We start from the raw sequence: 15,494 nt of genomic DNA on the forward strand, positions 1-15,494 counted from the left end.
ATTCAATTCCACGTTATGCAGTGTTTTTACCACAATACCAACATTTAAGGTACCACAAAAATTTGTTAGGTTTTCAACCATGAAAGAACAAAAACTAAGGATTGAAGGTTTCAATCACGACAGTTAATTTGCAACACTGAGTCCACCAACCTGCACGTCAGCCGTTTGAACTACCTTTCCGTGCATACCCTAGAAAACATCATGTTCAGCGAAAATACATACACAAGTTGTTTCCCTTAATAGATATAGAAACTATGTTGACATGAATCCAGATCCTTCGAACAAGCTCTGGAGAAGGCTGCCAGGTTGGCAAAAATACTTTTTTTTTTTTCAGGTAAGGACTTGGTTTTCTAAATGGCTTACAGTTAAAGTATTTTTAATGGATAGATTTGATTGTTCAGGGGTTATTTATTAAATTTGTAATTTCAATTAAAAAAAATTAATAAATTAGACCAGAAAAACCTACTCTAAAAACTTCCAAAAATTTTCACCAAAAACAACTTGATTTCCAAAAATTCTCACTAAAAACAACTTGAACTCTGCAGCAACATCAACCAACATCAACAACCAAATAGTGTCCTATCATACATTTTATTTTGTTCGAATTTTGAAACCTCTACTATTGGCCCAATACAACTGAAAATTATCATATATTCTTCTGATAATTGGTATATATTTTAATTTATATGGAAGTATACTTCATTTTAATAAAAATGGTTGGTCCTTTAGTTCTACCAGGCTTGACCAGCCAAAGAAACAATGCCCACCATGAAACCATTCTGACCAAAAAAAACCTGCAACTATCATGCAGACAAGATAATAACGATCTTTGGCAAGTTTATTTCTTGAAGGTTCCACATAGAAAGTGTGCATAGTTGATCAACCAAATTCCATTTATAAGTGTGGAAAAGGAAATAAAAACAATCAATAACATAATTAATTGAAATGGTGGAAAAGTTGGAGCAGAATCTGCCAATCCATGCTGATATGGGCAGTGCTGCAAATATGTTCCAGATGATCCACTGTGTGGTATATAACTGGAGAGTTATAGTTAAAAACATCAGGCATAAACATAATATCAGCAAATGGCAGCATTTGTACGGGTGCTGCATCTTTATTTGGCGAGCAAGGGCCAAAACACATCAAAGATTAAACAATGGGCAACAGAGATACAGATATAATATATATATATATATATATACTCAAAAGGATTTGGGTGGGACTGATCCAGCAGAGTATAGAATCAATCCATAATAGTAAATGGAGATGTCATGGGGATGAGATCTCATGATAATTTCACTGGATATCTGTGGATGCAGTCATTCCAAGGGTTGTAAGCAGGGTCTCCAACATCAAGAAGGGCCTTCCAAACAAGAGTGTTGCACTTGAATCCAGTCCCAAAGGAGACCATCCATATCCTGTCCCCTTTCTTAATCCTGTTCTTGGCCTCCATGTAAGCCAACTCATAGAGCACCAGACTGCAGGAGGTGTTACCAAATCTGTGGAGAACCATTCGCGCTGGCTCAAGCAAGTAGTCATTCAATCGAAGGTGCTTGCCAATGGAGTTAATGACAGCCTTGCCTCCAGTATGAATGCAGAAATGCTCAAAAGCCAGAGTGAGGTTGGGAACAAATCGCTTCACATCCATTTTGAAGACCTTCCTTTTCACAAGATACAGCAAGTAGAGCAATTTCTCTGAACAAGGAATCACCATTGGAGCTAGAGCAGTAATGTGAGCCTCCAGGCCTTCACTGGCCACTGGTACCAACTCTTTCTTGAGACCGATTCCCAGATAGCCTTCTTCATCTTCCTCCTGAAATGCTGCAGTGTAGGCCTTTTCATCTGCGCCTGTATGGGTTCTCAGCGAATGAATCAGCTCCAGCTTTGCCCTGCTTCTATCCCTGGGATTGTTGGACAGAATCAGAGCTGCGCACCCCATACGAAATAGACAGTTGGTAACCAGCATTGATTTGTTGTTTCCAAAATACCAGTTGAGAGAAATGTTTTCAGTGATTACCACAAGGGCATTTGTGTTTGCGCGGGAAGTTTTGAGCAGACTGCTTGCTAGATCGATTCCTATCACTCCAGAGCTGCATCCCATTCCTGCCAGATGCAAGCATTTGGTGTCCTCCTTCATTTTGTAATGATTCATTATGTGAGAAGCCAGAGATGGAATGGGGTTAAAAACGCTACAGACTGTCACAATAATTCCTATATCACCGGCTTCCATATTAAGCTTGTGCATTACCTCATCAACTGCACCATAAACGACCTCCCCTGTCTCCTCCCAAGCAGTTTCCAACGTTATATCCTCGTAGTTGTCTTTGAATATGAAGGGGGGTATGTATGTTTCTTCCCCAACTCCACATTTCTCGAACACCTTCTTCTGGAACAACATGTTGTCCATGGAAAACCTTTCTGATCTTCTCACAAAATACTCTGCAAGTTCAAGGGTGCATTTTCGATCTTCCGCTGCTTTGAAGCAGGCGAAATCCAGCATGTAGATTTTTCTTGGACTAGACATACACCAAACAACACCCAGACATGCCACCACCCAAAATAACACTATAAGACTATTTTTGTGCACCTTGCCGGCCTTCCACAGAGCATACAAGTTGTCCATTGTGACCAGGTTCCCCACGTACCAGGAATATGAGAAAAGTAAAATGAATGCAACCGCATAACCCAAGTATGTGAGCAATCTAGTGTGAAGAAGACTTTCCACTTTCATGGCTTGAAATTTTTTTCCTACCATTTGCCTTAGTTTTGCAGGCAGCAGACCTTCAAGGGCATTTCGCGATGTCATTTTTTCCTCACTCCATTCTTTGCAGGACCCCATTTTTTCAGATTAAATAAACGGACTGTCAAATAATGGTACTAGGTTAATCTATAGTTTATCACAACTATAACCTATGGTTTTCTTTCTTCATTAATAAGGTCCCTAGACGCATGAAATATATGGTCCGAAAGGCCTTTTCCACCTTGATTGCGATTCGACAACTGGCCAAATAGAAACTAAATACCAAATCCTGGTCAATGCAGAAAGCTGCTTCCTAGAGCTCACAAATCACTTCATAAAAATGTAAGAAAATGCAACTTTTTCTATGGAAAAACAGACCTTTGTAGGGATGAAAACCGCTTCATATACTGCAACAAACGAACCTAATGAAACTATACTCGATCTGCTCTCGGGGACAAATTGCAGATCCACATAAGAGTGAACAGAGCAGTTAGAAACTCTCCACCTGGGCGAGTGAACGCTTTGATCATCCAAGCCCTGTAAGAGAAAGAGGATTAAGGAAGGTAAGCTTTGCAGGTGGGAGTATAAAAAAGACAGAGAGACCGAGTCAGTACATTAATGTGGGGAAGCTCCATAGAAACTGGCACATGAATGAGCATATGACGCCATTAATTGGTAGGTGAACGCAACAGAAAGACAGCTAGATTGTTAAATGGTCGTCAACTCCATTCATCCCATTATCCGGACCGTTGCAAAGTGCAATAATGATTTCCTCTCTCGTCGGCGCCGCTGCCTTTAAAACCGACATCTAGATGATCAATTGTACGATGGAGTTTTTCTTATGTCCATCCATAAATCTGACGCGTTTTGCCAGGAAAACGATATTTCCAAAGAATCTTCTTTTTTTCTTGCTGAAAATTATAGAAATTCTAGTAAAATTTTGATGTAAATTTAAATAATAGCGGTCAACTTCAAGATGTGAGGTATTTTTTATATAATACTGAATCCATTTCCACATCCACATACTATACTATTACATTACTATTATAAAAAAATCGAAATTTTTTACCCAGATTCTAAATGATTCAAACACTATTACATTACTATTATAAAAAGATTTGAAAATTTTAACCCAGAGTCTAAACATCATTTTTCATCCGCTGCCTCAGTGTTCTTCAACTTTAAAATGAAACTTTTTGATAGAATTCATTTACAAGGTAAAGAAAAACCATCAAAAACTAAAACTCCAATGAGAAATTCACCGTCCTCCAAAATTCTGAACTCTTTACGCAACCCCTGAATCTAATGATTCCACTGGAAGCATAAACGTCCACACAACTACCCTAACCTCTTTCTGCAACCACCCTTATGACCATATCTTAAATTAGTTTTCCCTCACACTTTTGTCAACTTCAAAATTTATTAACAATTGAAATATCGCTGTTACAACTTACAAAATTTATTGACATATCGCTGTTACAACTGGTGTGGAGTTATAAAGGAATACAACAATTTGTCAACAGCCCGCCATTTGCAATGCCAATCGTTGTGCAGAAATTTTGTGCACCAAACATGTTGTGTGCAGAAACAAAGATGTTGAGAGGAGGAGAGGTAATCGTTGTGCAGAGCAGAAACAAAGATGTTGAGGTGAAGGGAGTGGTGATTAGAAAGCTCAACCTTTCCAGGTTGTGATGTTAATAGGGTTGCTGTCCCTTTCCGCTCAACCTTTCCAGGTTGTGATGTTAATAGAATAGGGCTGCTGTCCCTTTCCCTCAAGTTAATTGTGACGGAAATTTTTTCGATGAGATGAAAGAATTGCACGTAGGGTAGGGTAAGGAATACGTTACCCATACTGTATGTTGAGCCAATATAGTCAATCTGTCCGGACGATAAAGCAGTGGTTTCACCAGGTTACGTGACCTTTTTGGGTAGTGTTTTTAAGATTTTAACTCAAAGTTGTTTAGAATTTGGAAAAATATTAATTTTAAGTTATTAAATTTATATAATTTAAGTATTTTAAGAATGTTTTGAAATATTAAATTTATTTTTACATTTAAAATATATAATTTATTAAATTATTTAACATCACAAGTTGCTTTATCAAATTCTCAAAAATAAGAAAATCACCTCAAAATTAAATCGTTTAAATGGTATAATTCAAACTATTTCAATACTTGAAAAAGAAAAACAAGATGAGAGAGAAATATAATGTGCCTATTTTTTTCCATAAAAGAATTTATGAAAATTCTTTATCTAAAATGAAAAGGTTATATATCATTCAAATTATTTGAATAAAAAGGGTGGATGTGGAAAATGTTATATTTTGGTTCTCTTGGATGTAATTATCTATAACTGAAAACTTCTTTCATAAATGAAAGGGTTGTGTTATTCAATGAGTTGGATATAGATAGGGCTGCAGTCTTTTACTCTTTTATAACTTTATAAAAAGTCTTCAGATAAAATGAAAAGGATTGTATTATTTAATGTGTTGCGTTATGGATAGGCTTATTTTCTTTTACTCTTTTATGAAGTTATAGAAATTCCTTAAACAAGATGAAAGGGTTACATGATTCAAACTATTTGTATGTGAAGGTTGTGATATGGATAGGGTTATAATCAATTTCTCTTCTATCAAATTAGTATGAGATGAAAAGATTGTATGATTTAAATTATATAGATATGAAGGTTGTGATGTGGATAGGGTTATAACTAGCATTTGCACCTTATGTTGCAAAGGAAACGCCGTAAGGCATAGAGTGGGGAAGAATAGCATAGAGTGGGGAAGAATAGGGAAATGTGAATGGACATTGTTGAAAACAACAGTGGATGATAATGAGTTACAATTGCAATAGTTAGTTATGTGTATTCTGAAAATGGATATTTTGTAAATAATAGTAGTTTGTAGAAGAATAGCGACCTGTGAATGGAGATTGTTGAAAGAAAGGGTGGATGATAATGAGTTAGAGTTGAAAGTATTACTTATGTGTATTTTGAATATGGATATTTTGTAAATAATAGTAGTGTGTGGGAAAAAAGCAACATATGAATGGACATTGTTGAAAGCTAGGGTGGATGATAATGTGTTATATTTGAAATGATTAGTTATGTGTATTCGAATATGGCTATTTGGTAAATAATAGTAATGTCTTGTAGAGGTTATCCATTATCCATGTTGTTGTTTTTGTTTATGTGAACAATTTTATTTATTTATTTTTTTTTTTTCCCGAGATGTAATTTTTCCATATGCTACCTATTTATGGTGTTATTAGAAAATAATATTATATTGTAATGGAAGAGGTGAAAGAAACGATACTGCACGCAGAGGCAGATTCATTGACTTTTACGATTCACGCCGGTCTTCGTATGCAGAGGCAGATTCATTGAAATCAGATATTTCTTTTAGCAAAATATAGCAGTGCGATGAATATGTTGGCAACGATTAAATGACCCCTGGTCCACTACAACAAGGAGAACATGATTCAATAACTATTCGAAGGCTCTACATATACAAATCTAGTACACTATTTTCTTCTGCCCAAACTACGTTTATGGTTGTGATTATCACAGGCTTGTTAGGCATTGAAGTCTTTTCTAGATCACTCCCTAAATCAAAGGCAGTTACAGATGAATTCAACTCTGAACTCTGTAAGAGATTGGCTCTTAATTGAACTGTAATAGCCATGGAAATTTATTTATAAAAAGTATACCATCAACTACACAATTGATATCTACAGAAATAGAAGGCTAGAAAACAAGAATTTTAATTTATAAGATTGGTCAACATGTAGAAACCCCTTGTGTCATCACTCTGTCCAAGTGGGGAATAGTAATATGACAGTGGAATCACTATTGTGAATATGCAGAGACATAATACTATGGCATGCTTATAGATCGTTGTTGGCTGAATGACTTGCAATTGGGTTTCAAGTTGTTGGTTCACCATAAGTTGGATGTAAAAAATATTAGTTGGATCTGAAGAACAAATAAAGTTAGGATAAAAGGTCCAAATTTATGAAATTATTAGTTTCTTCCTTCCCCACCTTTCCATTGTTATTATTATTATTATTATACTAATAATAATAATATTATTATTACCAGATAGCTCCCTGGATGCCGTCAAACAATTAATATTTATTTTATTAGAACAAATCAAGGTACGGATAGAAAGCTAAATTTTTTGAAATTATTAGTTTCTTCCTTCCCCTCTTTTTCGCTCTTAGCATTATGACACTTCCTTTCACATCCTACAGTGGATTGAAATTGCAAGAAAATTTGAGGTGAACCTTACAGAGAGGTGCTAGACTCTGCTTTCCCTGGAAATGACAAATTTGACTACAAATATGCCCTCTCAAAGAGCATTATGTTCTTCGAGGGGCAGCGGTCGGGTGTTCTTCCACCAAATCAGAGATTGACATGGAGGAAAGATTCAGCGCTCACAGACGGATTCGACCAGAATGTATGGATATTTTTTAAAAACATACGAATAACTGTTTTAGCCTTTCATCTCAACCCTTCAACTATTTTAGTTTTTCTTCAATGGGTACTAAATAAATTGAAAACAAGAATTATAATTTATAAGATCCAATTTACAAGGTTGGTCAACATGTATAAACCCCTTGTGTCATCGCTCTGTCCAAGTGGGGAATAATAATATGACAGTGGAATCACTATTGTGAATATGAAGAGACATAATACTATGGCATGTTTATAGATCGTTGTTGGCCGAATGACTTGCAATTGGCTTTCAAGCTGTTGGTTCACCATAAGTTGGATGTACAAAATATTAGTTGGATTTGAAGAACAAATAAAGCTAGGATAAAAGGTCCAAATTTATGAAATTATTAGTTTCTTCCTTCCCCACCTTTTCATTTTTATTATTATTACTATAATACTAATAATAATAATAATAATATTACTAGATAGCTCCCTGGATGCCAACATTTCTGATTTCCTTCCACCATGCTTGCAGCTCTGTATCAAATTTCACTGCATCATCATTCTGGTAGTACAAGGACAGGTACTCCTTAACCCATGAAACTATTGCGAACCATATCTCCAATCCATCCACAGCGTCTTCGATCATTAGCTTCAACCTGTAGGGCATTGATGAGTCCACCACTGCCATACCCTATCAAGTTGTAGCCACATTCTGGTAAGAATGTTAATCAAAATTCAAATGGTTGACACAAATATGAGGCTCAGATTTTAATCAGTATTGATTACTATTTAGAAAACAAAGAACACTAATCAGCACAGCATCATACCAAAGTTTGAATTCCATACATAAAACGTTACAGTAAAAAACAGAACTGACTGAAAGAAAAAATCTATATACAGAGAGATACAGTATAATTGTAAGGAGATCGTCCATATTTATAATAAATTTGGAGAAGCCCAATGATGGACAGTTCACCAACCAAGTAATGATAGGTCAAATGTGCACAGTAATTAGATCACTGACCTAAATAAATTTTAGTCTTTAACTCCATGGTGTATGTACAACAACAATTATGATTACCTTTTCATGAGATCTGCAGGTAACCCTTGTTCGTCAAGCCTCCATTGCCTGTACACTACCGAAGAAATCTCCAAGGCATACTTTCCAGTAAACACTGTTCTTTCAAAAATGCCTCCGCCATTTAAATTTTTAAATGTCAGATATTAACAAATCCTACCTGCCCCTAGTTAAAATTTAAATGTGCATGGATAGCACGCGGATACAATGTAGATAACCGACAGCACACTACAACCGAGGGGGAAAACCAGAAACAGGAGTTGAGGGACATTTCGACGTGTTCAACGAGAACACCTTAGGGTTTATCTGTGCATGCTAAGATACAAACTGGCTCAACGACCTAATTTTCTTTCTTCGCTTCTCGGCCTCGATCCAACCGATGTCCAGTGTATGAGCTAAGCTGTGTAAATATTGATAATTATTTTTTTTAATTACATTCCAGGGTTTCAGCTACAATTTTAGTAGTTCTCAAGGATTTATGCATGTTTAGCAATCTGATGTGTACAAATGATGACACTATCATTTGACAATCCCAACGTTCTGAGAATGCGGTTGGATTTGGTTTCACGAATGAGTTTCAGATTGATATTAATATTTTGATCTCATGTGGCTGTTACAACAAAATTGTTAAGAGAAAAGATTTCAATTAAATGACAGATGAGGTGAATCAATTTTTTCTAAGGATCAAGTCATTGGAAAAGGGGCACAAGCAGATCTGACCCATACCAATAATATTATGTCAGAATATCACATCACAAATTGAATGGGAAGAATTACCCAGCAAGGAAACAAAGAATGAACCTACTCCTTTCCTATCATGATCTTTGGGAGTTGGTCACTCCAACATATCAAAAACTAGATGCCATGCCTAATCACTATAAGAAGAAAAATAAAAATGTAACACTACTCACTTTTGCTCTTGAGGTCGTCATTCTTCATCATATCAGAGGCCTTAGCACTACTATTGAAGTATGGAAGAAATTATAAAGTTTGTATGAAACCTCTAATGAAATTTATAATTTATTATTGAAAAACAAATTAGCAAATTTGAATATAACAAAAATCAATTCTATAATAAAACATATCCACCAAGTGCAAGAATTGAAAAAAACTATTTTCAATCGATACCGAAATTAAAGACAAAATAATGATTACTATTTTATTCATTAGCTTGCCTGAGTTGTATTAAAATTTCAAATCATCATTTTATTCTCAAAATGAAACTTCAACTGAAGAAGTTGTAGGTTTTCTAATCCAAGAACAACAAAAAAGAACGAGTGTGAAGGTCCACACAGAGCATTTACAAGAAGGCTCAAAGGAAGTGGCCAAAACTAATGTCATGGCAGAGACAAGCATAATAGGTAATCAAGTTAGCAAATAATTATATAGTTGCCAAGGTAATTCACAAAATACCAAATCCAAATTTTGCAAATATTGTGGTGGAAATAATTAGTGCAAAAGATTGTTTTCTAAAAAAAGACAATGACGATGAAAGGATTGGAGGTAGAGGTTGTTGTGGCAAGGGAAGAGGATAAAGAGATCAAAGTGATTTTGCATAAAGTAATACAATGGTTAATAAAAGATTATTATTGACATTCCTAAGGGAATTATCATCACTTAGATCTTATCATATAAATTAATCAAGAGCCGAGAGAAAAATACAGTAAATCACCATGATAATAGTTAGCAACCCTAGTATCCAACACTCCTGAGAAAAATAACAGAAAATCCCCAAGAAGTCAGTGTATGATGATTATGAAGGGAGAATCCAAAACGGGAAGTGATCGGCTGCAAAGGTAAGGTCGTCATTAAGAATTGAACTTTATAGTTACCTATTTCCAAAGTGTGATGACACATAGATGAACAACTCTGACATCATGTTGAACCCAGATTCTTGTAAAATAGTTACAGAGCCAAATTTTGGCAAAGGGGAAAGTGAGAAAATGAGAGGCAGTTCGAACCGGGAGAGGAGGGTGGTTACCCTTTAACCAACCCTCTCTCAATCTCACCGTCGATCTAAACCCAATTTCTTAGAGTCGTAGATTGATCACGCAAACCTAGAAATTTCGGTGATTCATCGTGGAAAAAGGGTTCGAGATAGTTCGATGGTCAAACATTACACCTTGTGCTTGAATAAATACAATTATGTGAAATATCTTACCGTATATTTATAGCGTCAAAATCTAGTGTTTCTGACTGCATGAATTGGCTTCAAGTGGTGGCGTAATATGTATCTAAAAAAAGGCATGTTCACATCGACACCTTGATTTGTGATGAGAATAGCGCCCGAAATAGCGATGGGCATATCACCAAGAATAACATCAGAAGCTATTTCTTCCATTATTGTATTTAACCTTCCGTAGTGGCAAGGGAAGAGGATAAAGAGATCAAAGTGATTTTGCAGAAAGTAATACAATGGTTAATAAAAGATTATTATTAACATTCCTAAGGGAATTATCATCACTTAGATCTTATCATATAAATTAATCAAGAGCCGAGAGGAAAATACACTGAACAGAGAAAATAATAATCTTTTAATAGCCAGACACAGAAGTCAGTGCATCACGATGCATGGATCAACGATGTTCAATCGTCTAACACCACACATCTACGGTGAAGAATAGGACACGGCGACGGTTAGGGCAATTCATTTCAAAGAGAGACGCTTTAAGGCGTAATTATTTAACTATTCAAAATCAAATACATTCATTTCATAATATTAAATTAAAATATAAATATTGAAATAATAAATCACCATTTAAATATATTTTGAAACACTGTACAATTGAATAAAAATATGAATAGCGGTGATGTTAAAGAATATGGTTGGCCATACAACAGGAAATACGTCTACTTCGTAGTAGAGATGAGATAAACGACAGACTGGCCTGATTCATGCATCTGATGGAATGAATGGCGGCCTGAAACACAGTTTCTGTCACTCACAAAAATCACCATCATCGTTAACGTCATGGAGGTTATCTTACGCACAGAACATGTCGCGGGATGTATATAAAACGGGGTGTCCTCAACGGATGCTTAACGATCACAATAACGTAGTGATATTATTTCATTTGAGGCAACCATTTGATTAGGTAATTCGGCTTTGCTTTTATCTCTAATGCTACTACTCGTAGTGCTGGGTGCGTAGAATGTTCTGTACTACTCGCAGTGCTGGGGGCGTAGAATGTTCTGTAGACGTCCGTTATGGGCGCCTCTAACTCAAATCAAATCCCAAGTGAAAGTCCATTTTTCGATGCTCTCTCAAAACTGTTCGTACGTTGGAACAAACAACGCCCGTCAGCGATTACACGACGGCCTGTTGGCAGCTGAGCAATGTGCAGTGAGGCACGCTGTACCTTCGACTGCGACGCCTGCCTTTTTATTGCAGCAATTCCGTCGGTGTTCCATCCGCTACGAGCAGTACAACTTGGTTTAGTATCAAGTACTCTACAACACTGGCGATCCCAAACGCTTGTAATATCTCTATTAAATGTAAACCCTAAGCAGTCTAGCGATATCGTTTGCTTGTTTGATAATGCGCTGCTATCTACGTATTATTTCATGAATATTCTAATTTCATCAAAGTGATTTTGCAGAAAGTAATACAATGGTTAATAAAATATTATTATTAACATTCCTAAGGGAATTATCATCACTTAGATCTTATCATATAAATTAATCAAGAGCCGAGAGGAAAATACACTGAACAGAGAAAATAATAATCTTTTAATAGCCAGACACAGAAGTCAGTGCATCACGATGCATTTGGAATATTGATTCTGGTAGTACCAAACACACCATTCATAAAAGACAAGCCTTTTTCCGAGATTGATAGATGTGAAAATGTAGATATTGTTTTGGCTGATAACAATGTACATGAACTACAAGGTGTTGTCCCCTTTGTTGAAGTTCAATTATTCAGAATCTGGTAGAAATCAAGCACAGAATAAGAAGATGCATGGACGTGTTTGGAAGAGAAATACTCACTGGCTATAACTTGAGGAAGGGGATACTTGAACAATTTTTCGCTCTGTTGTAAGAAACTCTTTGACAAGCTCAAAGGGAATGAAATTTTTGGCAGCTTCCAGAATTGAGTTGTTGGGCAACTTTTTCCCATCGGAAAAGAGCTTCTTAATGTCTTTAAAGGAGTCGAACTCATTCATAGTTGAATCAAACAGCGATTTGAGCTCTGGTACCAGGAATTGAACAATTGCCTTGAGGGAATGCGCTAAGAAATCAGACATTTTCAGATGCCCAAAACGCTCATCTCGTGGGACACATCTCGTACTGTTTACAGCATCGACACCAAAAATCCAGGTTTCGCTGGAGAAATTGCAGCAGCAATGGCTGCCGCGTTCATCGTTTTCTGAACATCCGACTTCTCTTATTCTCAAAGTCTTTTCAAACTGCAACGCAGGGTAATTAAACCGCCATTGCCATGCAACTCAGGGTAATTAAACCGCCATTGCCATGCAATTCAGGGTAATTAAACCGCCATTGCCATGAGCGAGAACCGCTAGACTAAAATTCATGAACCGTTTTAGTTTCATGAACCGTTTTTGGATCAACGATCAAACTTTGTTCAATCATCTAACACCACACATCTACGGTGAAGAATAGGACACGGCAACGGCTAGGGCAGTTCATTTCAAAGGGGAACGCCTTACGGCGTAATGACTTTTCCTCCTTTGATGTTATGGAAACTCCTTTGATAAAATGTAAGAGTTGTATGAAGCTTTTAGAGTTAGAGAGGAAAGTGTGGTTAATGATTAATTGCTTGAGGATTCTTTACTCCTCATTGACTCTTTTGGTCTTTGGTATGGAGAATTTGTATCATTAATCTTTAAACCCAATGTTTTAAACATCACTTATCATGAGATGAGTGTCGGTGTATATGCCACCAAGGTAAGACTTACCTCATAATTGGCAACATATTTTATTGACGCAAGGTAGATTTGGTATTGCATCAATACTTACTCCATGGAAAAGCTAAGATAATTTTGATGAATGTCATGTGGGGGCATGTAGTGGTCATATTTCTAGTATAGCAATAACCTAAAAAATATGCATGCGAGAAGCTTTTGGCCCACCATCTTCAAATATTATGTTATTGAAATCCAAAAGTGCCATCCTTGTAAGGTATTTACTCTAAATATCCATGCACATCCTGCTTTGTTACACCTCATGGTTACCATCGGCCATTTGATAATGTGTGTTATTGATTTCATGTTGTGTAAGCCTACTTCAACTAATGGCCATAGTTACATCATTGTGGCCATTGGATATTTTCCAGGTGGGTTGAAGCTATTCCTACTTATTCCAATGATGGAATCATTGTGGCACTAGCTATTCCTACTTATTCCAATGATGAAATCACTGTGGCACTATTCGTATTGAACGATATCATTGCTAGACTTAATGTGACCAATATAGTTGTTATGGATATGATGCCATTATTGAAATGAGATGATGCCCAAATTAGCGTCTAGTTTGGGTTTTCGACATGAAAAGTAAACACCTTACTATCATCAATCCAATGATCAAGTAGAAGCCATCAATTGAATTTTTTAAGAATATGGTATAAAGAATTATAGGGAAACAAAAATCAACTAGCACCAAAAGCTTTTCCTATAAATATGGACGCGTTGAATATCAGCTAAAGTTGCCACCAATTTTATGATGTTTCAACTTGTTTATGTAGTGGAGGAAATACTACCAATTGAATGTCAGGCATACCTTAATTGAAACACAATGTAGAACTCTTGGCCAACACCTTTGCAAATAAATAATGTCTCTTGTACTTGGATCGTCATAATGAATATCATTGACAATATATGATTGGCCAATGGGACTCATAAGAATTGGATAAAGGCTCAATAGATAACAATGTTCAACCTCATGTCTTTGTAGAAAGTGTCAAGGTTTTGGTCTATGATCAAGACCATGATAAGTTTATTGTAGGAAAACTTGAACTCCCATGGCATGGTCCTTACATTATTAACCATGTATAATAGATAGGAATCCACACATTAGTGGACTATGAAGGGAATCCATTGCCTAAAACTTGCAATGAGCTCTATCTCAAAAAGCATTTTAAATAAGCTATCAAGTTAAGTAGTGCTTTGTACATCGTGTGCCTTTAGTAGTTTTATATTATTAGTCCCTTTTTTTATGTGTGGTTCTTTGGATTCAATGCTTATCATGCTTGGTGCTTGATTTGTGAATGTTAGCATCTATCTCAATTTATGTAGGACTCATAGGTGGCACCAGTCATATTATCTAGAACATCACTTCCACTACTTGGGTGATATTTTCTCCCTCAAACTAATTGGTGAGTTTAGGGTGTATATGCCTTTTTCGTATAACCAACAACATTGCATAATATAGTGTGACCATCAATATTTTTTCCAAATCCATTACTATCATCATCCATAGGATAGTTGTGCATTTGGATTCATAGTTATTGGTATATTCGTTGAATAATTCCTACCTGGTTAGAAATCCTAAACTTTTTAGTGAGATTTTAAGGTTGTGACTTCTTGAGAAGAAGTTTGATTACATTTCTTATCATGATGTTTTATAGAGATTAAATTCATTGATTGTTTCATTAGCTAACTGTGTTAGATTGGAATTTGTCATATTAATATAGGCATGCGTGTAAATACACATGGAGATTCAATCACATTATTGAATTCATTGTAAAGGACTAAGTCATATACATATTACATAAATTGTTGGTACATCATGTCCAAAAAATGTAGTGTACAAAATTAGGATACATAGCTCATCATGATACAATGTATATACATTGGAAATTCTATTCCATATATTCATAGCTAGTAAAAAAGGGGGAGGATATCATCTACCCATCCCAAGGTGTATTAGTCTCACAATAATAAGCAATGGCATCAGATACCTACCTTAGTAGCTAAAATAAGGGTGTGGTGCACCAACCACACAATGTTGTAATCTTTTAGGGACCTCCTCGATCCTCATCACACACACACACATAGTGAGCCCCTTGAGGTTCCTCCACAGGTCATGGAGATTCTTTGTTGATCCTTATACATTGGATTAATTATAAAGGATATTTCCCTCTCAAATTAGATTGCGTTAATTTACTTTTTAGCATTTTCAAGGTGCTTGGATCATAACATTTGGTATCAAGAGCATCCAATCCTAAGGTTATACTCCTAAATGAAGACATCTTGGAATTTTTTATATAAAATTATTTTT

General features: G+C 35.9%; 1 pseudogene; it reads right to left on the bottom strand.

Moving 5' to 3' along the window:
* Nucleotides 1-915: 915 nt before the first annotated feature.
* Nucleotides 916-3,466, bottom strand: LOC149238725 (3-ketoacyl-CoA synthase 8 pseudogene; annotated as a pseudogene).
* Between the last annotated feature and the right edge of the window lie 12,028 nt (nucleotides 3,467-15,494).

The sequence above is a fragment of the Pinus tabuliformis genome, chromosome 8, assembly GCF_031772625.1.
Source record: "Pinus tabuliformis cultivar Carrire ecotype Pingquan chromosome 8, CPIR1, whole genome shotgun sequence".
In the NCBI taxonomy this organism is placed as follows: Eukaryota; Viridiplantae; Streptophyta; class Pinopsida; order Pinales; family Pinaceae; genus Pinus; species Pinus tabuliformis.